Source organism: Paramisgurnus dabryanus, chromosome 15 (assembly GCF_030506205.2).
Source record: "Paramisgurnus dabryanus chromosome 15, PD_genome_1.1, whole genome shotgun sequence".
NCBI lineage: Eukaryota > Metazoa > Chordata > Actinopteri > Cypriniformes > Cobitidae > Paramisgurnus > Paramisgurnus dabryanus.
This window is the reverse complement of record NC_133351.1, coordinates 30,511,627-30,523,637: the sequence shown is the minus strand read 5'-3', so window position 1 is coordinate 30,523,637 and position 12,011 is coordinate 30,511,627. Positions and strand designations below refer to the sequence as shown.

Genomic DNA, 12,011 nt, shown 5'->3' with positions numbered 1-12,011 from the left:
TATCTAGCACAAGAAACAGCTATCACTAAATACATTTATAGCCGTTTGATTTTCAGGATGAATCTGCTTTAACCAGATGTGCACATGGCAATAATGCCACACAAACCAGACCACAGGAATAATAAACGTTATAGTTGTTTATAGATTTGGATCGTACTATACATAAATGAACATTAAAATAAGCGCATTCTTAAATTAATGGACAAATCATCGAAATGTTGCTAGCTTGAATCACCTTGCCTTATTAGCTAGCTAAGTTCGTGTGGTGTAAGTCCCCGTAAGTCCGTTGCGTTTAGTATACATCAACATCACTGATAGATGATTAAAACTATGCATGACTTTTAAGAAACTCTTTAAACTCACCTGATTTTTGTGATTTTGGTCAATGACCGCGATCTTCCGACATGGTTCTCCGTGTTCGTCGCCGGTTAAAATGCCGCCTTCTACGTTACTTCACAGGATGCAAAAAAATACTGTATGAACATGTTATTTCAAATAGTGCCGCCAAATCAAGTGGCGCCTGCCGTGCTGCGTGTCATACGGATATGTACACCGTTTTCAAAAAGAACAGGAGAGACACACACATTCGGAGCGCAGTTACTCAATAAATGTATAAATAATAAATGCCGTCTCGCGTAAAATCCGGAGTGTATTAATAGGGTAATAAAAGACTATTATACCCACGATAACAAAGACATCTGCGTATGAACAGAAAACATTGAGTTGTTAAATAACAGGAATGAGGTGTTATTTAACAATAAGATGTTTTTAAAACAATAAGATGTTAAATAACAAAAATGAGGTGTTATTTTACATATATCTCCTAAAATTAACAGTAAGGCGCAGTTATTAAAAATAACAGGTTAATCATGTTGAAATTTGGCCGTAAATTAACAGAAACATTTTACAGTGCAGGACCACACCCCTAAATGCATTGAAGCAACTGCCATGTGATTGGTTGATTAGATAATTGCATAAATGAGAAATTGAACAGGTGTTCCTAATAATCCTTAAGGTGAGTGTATATAGAATTAACACATGCGCATGACGTCACCTTCAGATTCACACTTTCGTAGTTTACACAGAGACTTGCACTTTGAAACCCGCAGTTTGCTTTTGTGGACCCCAAAACGCTGTTGTCGTGTAAACAGCCCCTTATTCTATAGATTCTGTAGTGCATTCATGTTTACGTTATGCAGATCATTTGCAGTATTGCTCAGTTGTGTTCCTCTCTTTGCCCTTGTAGTTTTGTGCAGTGCAGGCAGCTCACATTCAGACCATCTGTGAGTGCAGCACATGCAGGCACATACATCTCAGTGTTTTATAAGAGGTGGGGGCGTGTGAATGATAGTTAGCTGGTAATAGTAGGTGTTGTGTTTTTCTGTTGGCCAGTGGGCTGTGATGTGTGCACATCAGTACTAATGGGCTGTACAGACTGTTCCACATTATTGTTTGCTTAACATAACTTAACACAACACTGTCCGATCATGTGCTTGTACTGTTGACACTCACCGTCTCACTCACACACATTTACAGTCACAGTCACACAAATGCTGTGGATCTTCCAGGTAAACCAAACCAAAGATTAGCTGACACCATAGTAACTTCTCACTTTATCTTCATCAAGCTAATCGCCTGAGATACCAGACTGTTAAATGTGACAGCGCTGGCTCTGAGTGTCTCTTCAGGGCATAAAATAAACTGGTTTACTTTCAAAAATTAAAAAAAGAAAAAAGTTATTTTTATCTGGGTAATTTGTGGATGTAGTTTTTGTAGCCAAGGCACCCGCTTTTTTCTCTCAGCCTGGCTATTTTTAAATCTAGTTTTACAAATGTACAATATAGATTTAGTAAATTAAAACCAAGCTGATCTCATGAAAATCTGTTTTAAAGTCAAGGAAAATTTTATCAATTTATCCGTGTCCGTGTCCAGTTCAGCTTTTTTCCGTGACGGAAGCACGGATGTCTTTTCCGTGTCACTCCCACGGATTTCTCGTGTCATTTTATGTATTGTCTCATTGTTTTTTGCTATTTTCTTAACAACTGTCGCATCGTGTTTAATCATAAATAAACACCTGATCGCCTCTTTAAAGGTGACATAGAATGATTGAACGGAGTATTTATCCTTGTTCTGTGTTGTGACATCTAGACAAACATTTTTTTGTTTGGGTCTGTAATGCCTTAGAAGCTTCCTAAAAACCTCTCTCATATAGCTCTATTAGGGTGGGGGATTTTAAACAAGTGGTTTTGCACCTATTTGGCTCCCCCTACTGGCTTAACTTGCAATCTCATTACTGATTGGCTGACTTTGCTGCCACTCAAAAAATGTAGCCAATTATTTTAAAGTGGAGGGGCAGTTAGATGCCTGTGATGTCATAAGCATCAGTTTTTCAGATTGGGCCGTTTTCTGGCTGACATTTCTAGAAGAGGAATTTCTATGAGACTGAGATGTTTAGCATGTCTAGATCTTTTTGTATGTTCGTGAATGTGGGTAGACTACCATTATTCAACAAAGACAAGGTAAAAATGGTTTTTCATTCTCTGTGCCCTTTAACTCTTGTCTTTCCCCGCCATTGATGGGTTAGCTCATCAATTAAGTAAACACACTTCCCTGCCAATGACGAGTTTTTATGGTAATCCACATTTCTGCTATTATCCACTATGTGTCGCTCTTACCCAACTTATAAAACACTAAATCATCTATGGATCCAAAAGCAGTAAATACTCTGTGTGTTTTGACTATAGCCCTGAATCTGATCGCTAACAAAAGTCCTTTTATGCAACTATCTCAGCTCTTTGTTGAACATTTTGTATTTTTGAAGAAACATAACCATATCTAGGAGGTGATAAAAAGAGAACAAATGAAGATAGGATAAAACTTTTTTTGTTTATTTGTTTGTTTGTTTAAAAGCAGAGGATCTGTTTTTTCATTTGATGTATTGTATGTTTATATATTTCATTTTCTGGAACTTTTTGGAACTTTAAACTTTTGTGAAAATGATAAAAAATGCTGTCGCTGGCTGGCAACTTTAAAGAAAAATGCTGTCAGGGAAAGAGTCAAATAGGCCATGGTTGGATCTTCCAACAGGACAATGATCCAGAACATACATCAAAATTAACACAAAAATGGTTTACTGACCACTAAAACAAGGTATTACCCCAACCATCCCAGTACCCTGACTTGAATCCCATAAAAAACTTGTGGGGTGAACTGAAGAGGAAAGTACACCAGCGTGGGTGTGCGAAATCTGAAGGATATTGTGGATATGGATGAAAGGTCTCAGATTCCTTACACCTCATCAGCCTTTATAGGGAAAGATTCAGAGCTGTATTTATATGTATCTATTTTGGCAAAGGGAAGCAGCATAAGAAACATATAAATCTCTACAGCACACATACTGGAGTCAGGTGTGTACTTGTACTGGCAGTGATATGATGCTGTCTCTGAAATCTTTCTCCCCCATTACTGTACAGAGGTCAGTGAAATCTCTGTGGATTATGCTTCATTTTTAGCGTGAGAACTTAAATGTAGAAGAGTGTGTTGGTCTCTTATCTTCCTACAGACATCAATAGAGTAAATACTGTCAGATGCCTCATCAGACACAACAGCATCTCACTGCCAACACTGACAGATAATGACTGACAGCTGCTGCCCTGCCTTCTGCAGCTTAAATTGATTTACGAAAGTTACAGAAAAAAGTTAATCTTTTTTTTATAATGCGACACACAGTATATTCAAGGGAAACTATGATCACGAATGAGGCAAATTGATTGGCAAAATATACTGATTACTATTTGACTCTGGTGACAGCAATTCTGTGGTCCATTTAGATTTTATACAAAAAACATGACTGTATTTATATTTTTATGGAACCTGTGCCTTTATGAATTAAAATTTATGTCTCATGTGGTGATGTAATTGATGATAATTAGATGAATTTAATGGTACAGCCAGAGCTAAGTGGAACAGGGTAGATATTGTGTTAGAGTTCAAGTGATGCGTAGGCAGGCGGTGACCTTTAAATGCATCGCTTTATCACACAATGAGTTATTCTTAGCTAGTATGTTGCATGAATGACAAGAGAGATATTGATTCATGGACACATTATTCTTTGATTTTAGGTCAGACCTAATAGAGCTTGAGTTTAATTTTGCAATTGGGTCTAGTGGAAAATGTTATTACATTTTAATAAAACAAAAAATCCTGAATGAGTTGATAGCAACATGTTAACTGAGTATTTATTGACCAGTGGAGAGAAAAGCCCAACAGCAGCGCAGGCAGAAATAATGTGTTTAAACGTTTGTGTTTTAAAGAGCAACTATCATCGGATTCACAATTTTACATTTCCTTTGGTGTGTAAGTGTGTATTAGTACATGATAACTAGGGATGCCACAATTCTCAATACATTATTGAACCGTTCGGTTCGACCCCCACGGTCCAATACGCGCAGGTGAATTGCGGTTTTTCGGTTTATCCATCCAAATCTGTCAGTTTTATATTCCCTGCACTTTTGTTAATGTGCGCATGCGCGTGATCTGCACGCTTATAAACGCCACAGCGAGTTGATATCCAGTCACTGTGCGCTAGCTGCGTTAAACTCTGCTTGCAATGCTGGTGTCAGATTTCATTCGCGTGCACACACACCCAACAGAAGTACAACAACAAAAAGAAGCAGCACGACTGTCTTTTAAATCTGAGGTGTGGATTAATTATTTGCGCGAGTAGATTACATACAACATCAATGTAAAGATGCAAATTCGCGTCGGGCAATGCGAATGACGCAAATTGGGCTTGTTATTGATGCAAACGCGCGTTATTTGCCTCAAACACGTCTTCTGCGCAAGTTGAAAAAGTTTAACTCAAGAAGAGAATGCGCATGATGCTAAAATAAATCCCACCAGTAATGTTGATTGAGGAACGCATTTTTGGTTTCTACACAGACAGCATGATGTTGGATTTAACAGTAGTGCAGTAAGGTATAGCCTTCATTTACAATGTAAGGTTTAATTTACTAAGTACAGGTATATAAAATGGCCAATTTATGTAATGTAATGAATTCACATGTTCCCCAGTTTGAATAGGATATTATTTTTATATGTCTTTATTTAATTTTATACAACAGTTCTTTCTGGTTCTCGAATCTGATTGGCTAAGAGCTATGCGATATTGTGCTGATAACGGCACTGTAACCGCATCACCTTTCGTATCAGTCCGCCACCTAGTGAATGGAGGTCCTAAGCAGGCTCATCTCTGAATGGAAAAACACAGACGCGCTGTTTTGAATCACTCTCCGTGTGTCTCATTAGTTTACTTGCTCATAAATCAGTCTGTGAATCCCCAATCGGAAGTAATTATTCTGTCAAAGATCAGCGCTCTTGGATGTTACGTTAAAGTTAATGGGAGAAATGTCTTGTCACATCGTGTGGACGATTAACACTTGGAAATAGGAATATAAACACTCGTTTTTTTTCTGGAGCTATATCTTTTATCAGAATGCGAAAACACCGTGGAACTGCAGGTAAGCACCGCAGCTTTTAAATGTGGACATTGATCATTTACTTTATCGTGACGTGACTATTAAAACATGTTATGAGATATCGCCACTGGTATATTTATAAGCAGCATGCAAAAACATCTCTCTGACACTTATAAAAAACCGTTTTGTATAGTACTGACAAGAACAAAGTTTAATAATAATCGAGTGCTCGTATCGCGTTAAGATTAAATGAGAAAGCAATAGTAACGTTATACAAGTATAGTTTTATTAACTTTTACCTCGCGCCAAAACAATAACAACACAAAAGACACTAAATATGAATAAAAAAACAAGAAATAGTTTGATCATGACACCAAATACTGCTGATTTGGTCTCATTTTGACGATCATAAACAAACAAGGCCAACATGAGAGCCAGGGAATCCATGTCAGAGATGTAGCCCAGAGAGGGCGGTGGTCAGCGGAGCGAGTGAACACAGACGTCCGTTCATGCTTTGGTTCTCATTCGTACCGAATCTCAGTAAGCAAACGTTCAAACAGGCGCTATCTTTACTAATCGACTGCAGATTTAAATATAATACATATACATTCTCGACTGAACTAATCTTAAAACTACACTTTGTAACCAAGAAACGGTAATATAAAGTAACGGCTTTTCCGTCCATTGAGTTATTATGAGATTCAAAGCAGCCGGAAGTTTTACCTGTCATTCTGGCCGCCCTCAAAACCGTGGCGGAAGAAGTAGTTCTCAAACAAAGAGGCTTTTAAAATAACTCCGTTGTTGTTTTCTAGTTTTCGTTTTTCAAACGTGTGCCGTCGAACTGTTGTATAAAAGCAATATCGCTCTCGGAGTCGTGTGATATAGCTCTAGCCTATATCATCACGGCTGTGATTGCCTCCGGCACTCGGCCTACGGCCTCGTGCCTCTGGCCTAATCACAGCCGTGATGATATAGAGCTATACCACACTCCTACTCGAGCGATATTGCTTAAATATCTTATATTATTGTATCAGTACACTAGAAATATGTAAGATGATTTTTGCATTTACATAAAATAAAGAGAACTGCAATTAAAACCAGTATTTTTTTCTTCTTAACATCTCAATGTTCCTGTTACCTAAGCATAGAATAATTAAAAACACTTTAATAGGCCAAGGCATCAGAACCGAGACCGAACCGTAAACCGTGAACAAGAACCGAAATATGTATTGAACCGTGAACTAAGTGTATTGTTGCATCACTAATGATAACGATATGCATAAGGTACAAACCTCAAAGTAAATTATGAAGCGAGTTATCGTCTCCAATGTAAATCTTTTTTCTTGGACTACAACAAACACACAGATTTTAGGCAACAGTTTACTTCCTGGGCCAGTTGACATTGACACGATGGTCATTATCATAACTCCTCCCGCTTGGACTCACAGCCTGTAAGTTAACTCCTGTTAACATTGCATTGTGACCGAATCTTTCAAACATGGTAAGGAGCGTCACATTTCCTGCTGACGTCAAAGGTATTCAGGCCAATCACAACAAACAGATTAGCTGGCCAATCAGGGACACAGAGCTTAACAAATCGATGAGTTTTGTAAAAAACAATGCATCTTAGTCTTAGTACACATTGTAACTACAGAAGAGTCAAGTTTTAAATAGGAAAAATATCAAAACTCTTTGGTTATTTTTATGGAATATGCTAAGCTATGCTAAAAGTGGTACTGCCAGACCCGGAGATCAGCTGAATGGATTTCAAAACAGTAAAAATCAAATGTTTAACTCTAGGGGAGCTGGAAAATGAGCATATTTTTCAAAAAAGTGGAGCGTCCCTTTAAGGGTTGTTCTTCAGCAGGTGGTCAACATCAGGAAGCTAACATCCAGGTGCAAAGAATAACAAAGGGAAATACATGAGAGCATCAGCGACCAAAATCTGCCCTGCTATCTGACAGGTTGTCTTATTGAGTTAAATGGATCTGCTTGGCTTGACTGCATGGATCCTATGTTTTAGAGTACTAAATGCATGAATGAGAGGCACTGGTGATCTAATTGTGAAGCTGCAGGATGGGATTTGCCACAGGCATGGAGCATGTTCTCGCCCACGGAGAATCTCACTCACTCTTTTTCTGTGGCTTGAACATGTTCAAGTAGTGTACCTGCATCTTTTCTGCTTGCTATTAAGATCCTTCAGCTAAATCGATCTATTAACCCACCTTGACTGGACAAGATTGAAATGTGCCATTTCATCAAATATTTATTTTTGTGATATGTTGTTGTAAATTCAGTAAATAAATGTTTCATGTAATTCATTTGATTTAGTTCTAAAGGGGTCCAGTTATGCCTATAACAAAGTCTTGATTAGTCTAGAATAGGTTTTTAATGCGTAAATGTTCAAAACACATAATTTTTTGCATTTTTTACAATAATGCAGTACCTTTCTTCTAAAGCACTATTCGGACGGGATTAGTTTTACGGTGGTAGATGGCATAATGTTATTTTACCACAGGACGTTTGTAATATTGATGGTTAATTCGGACAGGATTGGAAATCTCAGTAAAACATTCAGAAGTTGGAGGGGTAACTTGATTGTTAAAATCACAGAGAAGCTCTGATAAAAATTGCTTTACCCCACCACCCTATGTAAAACTAATCCCGTCCGAATAGTACTTTAGTCTGTCTGAAACACTTTGTTTTGTTCGGGTCTCTGTGAAGCCCCTCTTACCAAAAAGTGCATAGCTCTGATAAATTTCTTTCACACAGCATGCTGATCCTGGAAAAGTTCCAATTGCCAATGTGCCTTCTGTTTGAACGCAAACACGTCCCGTAATTGTTTCTGGGATCACTCCCGTAAATGGGATCTAGTAACATTGCCGTAACATAACGTGTCCTGTGTGAAAAAAGTTAAAAACAATGCCGTAAGTGAGGACGTGTATCATCACAACAAGAGTCAGCTCTTTGACACAGGGGTTTTAAATGCATATTAACATTCACAACGAGAAATGTCTGCAAACTGAAATGAAGCAGAGATCAGCACTGAAGCAGATTTAAAGGCGTTCTAAGCGAATCTGCAAGACGTTAGTTATTGTTGACGTTTGAATTGTTTTCAAACAGACGGAGCGTAGCTAACTCCTCCCCCTCCCCCTCCCTTCCGTGCTTTCATGAACGCCCCCAATCCCCACCCCCAAATCCTTCTTGTCGTTTATTGGCTGGAACACTTTGTTATGGTTTCTGTTTGTAGGTTTGGCCACTGTTTTGTTATTGCTGTTTGTGAAGCCTGGGCTGTCTACAGAGATCGCGTTTTTTACAGTTTGATCAGCGGACAGGCAGCAAGCAGATAGTGAGGAGATGTTTGCTGTATGTAACAAAAAATGTTTATGGTCTAAAACGCATCAATTCGCTTAGAGCACCTTTAATAAAACAGAACTGCATGTTACGTGCTCCTTTATGATCTTATAATAAACAAAAATGCGCGTGTTTATGGGATTTTTTTAGGCGATGTGTGTGAATGCACCCACAGATTCCGGAAAATCATTGGCAGTGTAAATAAACCAAAATTAAATGATCCCGGACAAATACAGGCGTGCATTTACTGTGCATTTTCCGTAATTTGTGTGAAAAGGGCTATAGATTGGCGATTGGTCAACTGCTTTGAGCTTCTTTCGGAAATGTCTCGCATGTGAACATAACTGCAAGGTTCAGCTCCTAAGGTGTAAACACTGAAGATGCAACCCAATATCACGAAATTTTGAACCTCTAGTCATGTAAATTTGAGAGTCTTGCGTGACACTGAAATGCTTTTCCGCCTTTTTGCGTGAACATGTCACGTATTTCTGTTCATGTGTCACGGTCACGTATTTGTTACTCAACTGTTTTCTCCTATTTTCAAACCATTGATGCTTCTGTTTAGGGTGAGATTTTCATAAAATGACATCCTTAACCAAACCCAACTCTAACCCTAATGCAAGGCAACAATGGTTTAAAAATCATTAAATATAACAAAGAAATCATGAAAAAAAGGTATTAACCAATACTTAAAGTTACATCCTAACGCAAACACCAAATCTAACCCTAAACCGAAGCGTCAATGGTTTGAAAATAGGACAAATCAGTTGAGTAACAAATACGTGACAATGACATGTAAACAGAAATGCGTGACATGTTAATGCAAAAAGGCGGAGAACCATGTCAGTGTCACGCAAAAGACTCATGACAAATTTATGTGACTATAGGTACATCGATTTGTGATACAGGGTTGGAAGATGGTGACAGTTTTCAGGAGAAGCCTTTGATAGTGTGGTGCATTGTTTGTGACATAGACCTTGCCCCTTTTTGCATATGCCGTGGACTGGAATAATGTAAAAGAGGTTTATTCTGACATGTCAAGACAATCAAGCCATTTGATGTTATTCAGGAAAAGTGTTTTTTTTTAAAGACAGAGAAAATTACACAGTTTAAAGTGCACCTATTTCATTGCAAAATACATTATTTTGTGTATTTGGTATAATACAATGGCCCTAATTTATCATTCTTATCTCATTATCATTTATCATTATTTTAGTTGGTCAGTGCGTTTTGTTGTGTTAGTAATTTTTTTCTGTGCATTTCCTTAAAACATGCATACATGTACACCACCTCCTGAGTTGGCGTAGGATTTAAATGTGCCATACGCCAACGTCTATATTGATTAATCTCAAAGTCACCATGGTTTTGGGTGTACGCCAGGTGTACGCTGGAAATTTGGTGTACGCACTTTTGATAAATGAGGGCCAATGTGCGTGGTTTATGGTTCAAAAAACACATTATTTTCCACGTACAGTACATTTGTGTAGCTCCAAATATTCTGTCTTCCTGAAACGCAATGATTTTGTACAAAACTCATCGATTTGAAAAGCTCTGTGTCTCTGATTGGCCAGCTAATCTGTACATTGTGATTGGCCTGAATACCTCTGACGTCAGCCGAAAATTTGACGCTCCTTACCATGTTTGAAAGATTCGCTCACAATGCAGTTAACTTACAGACTGAAGCGGGAGGAATTATGATAATGTCGGTCTTGTCTACATCGCAAATCCCAGGAAGTAAACTGTTGCCTACAATCCGTGTGTTTTTTGTAGTCCAAGAAAAGAGATTTACGTTGGAGACGATAACTCGCGTCGTCGTTTACTTTGGGGTTTGTACCTTTTGCAGATTTTTAACATGTACTAATACACACCTACACACCAAAGGAAATGTAAAATCGTGAATTACCATTGGTGCTCTTTAAAAAAAAGAGCGATTATAAACTAAATTTATACATTCTTGTTATTTACATTAACAAACAACACAGAAAAGGCAAAATCCATATATTATAATCAATTGACACCCTTAAACATTTTTCCAACGAAATATTTCATTTTAATGCACTGAAGAAAGTTTCGGTATAGAAAGGTCATTTTTTGAATGAATTGCTTTATTGTATTTGTGAGTGAGACTCGTGCCATTGACCCTTAGACATGAGCTGTACGTTTTAATAAGGATTCTGGTTAGAAATGCAAACCGCAAAATCTCAGAAACCCTGTGACCTTCTGAACACTACATTGGACAAAGCACTTGTGTTGCATTGACATTCCATACATGCGTATAAAATTCCTTTTTGTCCACAACAGATTCTCAAGCAAAGTCAACAACCTATTGAGAAGATTGAACAGGGACGATATTATTGTCCTCATTAAGCTGTAATTCTTATCTTTATTGTAATTGGCTCTTGCATTTCCTGTCCCAGATGACCTTGTTTAACAGTGACTGATTGACTGGTTTGTTTTCTCAATGACCTACTCGCTAGGCCCATCATACTCAGCATTCAATCTTTCAATAGAGGCTCATAATAGCGCTGCTTGTAGAAGGACCGCACAATACATGTCGGTACACAGAGCCACCAAAGGCGACTGAAGGAAACAGGGCGGTATTTGCAGTCATTAGCTGAAGGAGGCAGGCAGTATGTGGGGAGACGGGGGAGGGTGTGTGGGGGGTCTGGACAGCTTTGAACAGGGTTTTAATGATGCCCCATCCCTCCCCAGACCGTATAGCCCCGTTCCACTGACTGTCAGCCGCTTCCCCTCCCCAAGCCTGACCATCCTGACCAGTGTAATTGTTACCTTGTGCTCTGTCTTCTCAGTACACAATGACTCTGTGTCGTTAGAGATGAGAAAATTATGTGCCAACAACTGACAAGGTGTAATTGCTGGGCCAGTTTAAACCATGCTACAAAGTTTCTGTGAAAGTGGTATTTTTAACTTTGCAGAACGGAGCGCCGTGTTCGTAAAAACTCGTGCTCGTGCTATTCACACATTACTTATGCAGCAGAGAAGTCTTTTACCACTGTGATGGTAATGCACCAATTCACATCTGTGGTGCGGTGGTTATAGAATGTGTGTGGGTGTGCATATAGACTAATATATAATGCGTACATAAACTGTATTTGAAAATGTAAAAAATGTGCACGTTCATAGGCTGCAATTTCTTTTTCCACTGGTGGGTGCTCGTCA

The 12,011-nt window shown here is 38.4% G+C and overlaps 1 protein-coding gene across 7 annotated transcripts in view; it reads left to right on the top strand.

Annotated features, from left to right (window-relative positions):
* dgkh (diacylglycerol kinase, eta) overlaps positions 1–12,011 on the top strand; it is a 151,383-nt gene that overhangs the window by 6,448 nt on the left and 132,924 nt on the right. The window lies entirely within an intron of this gene.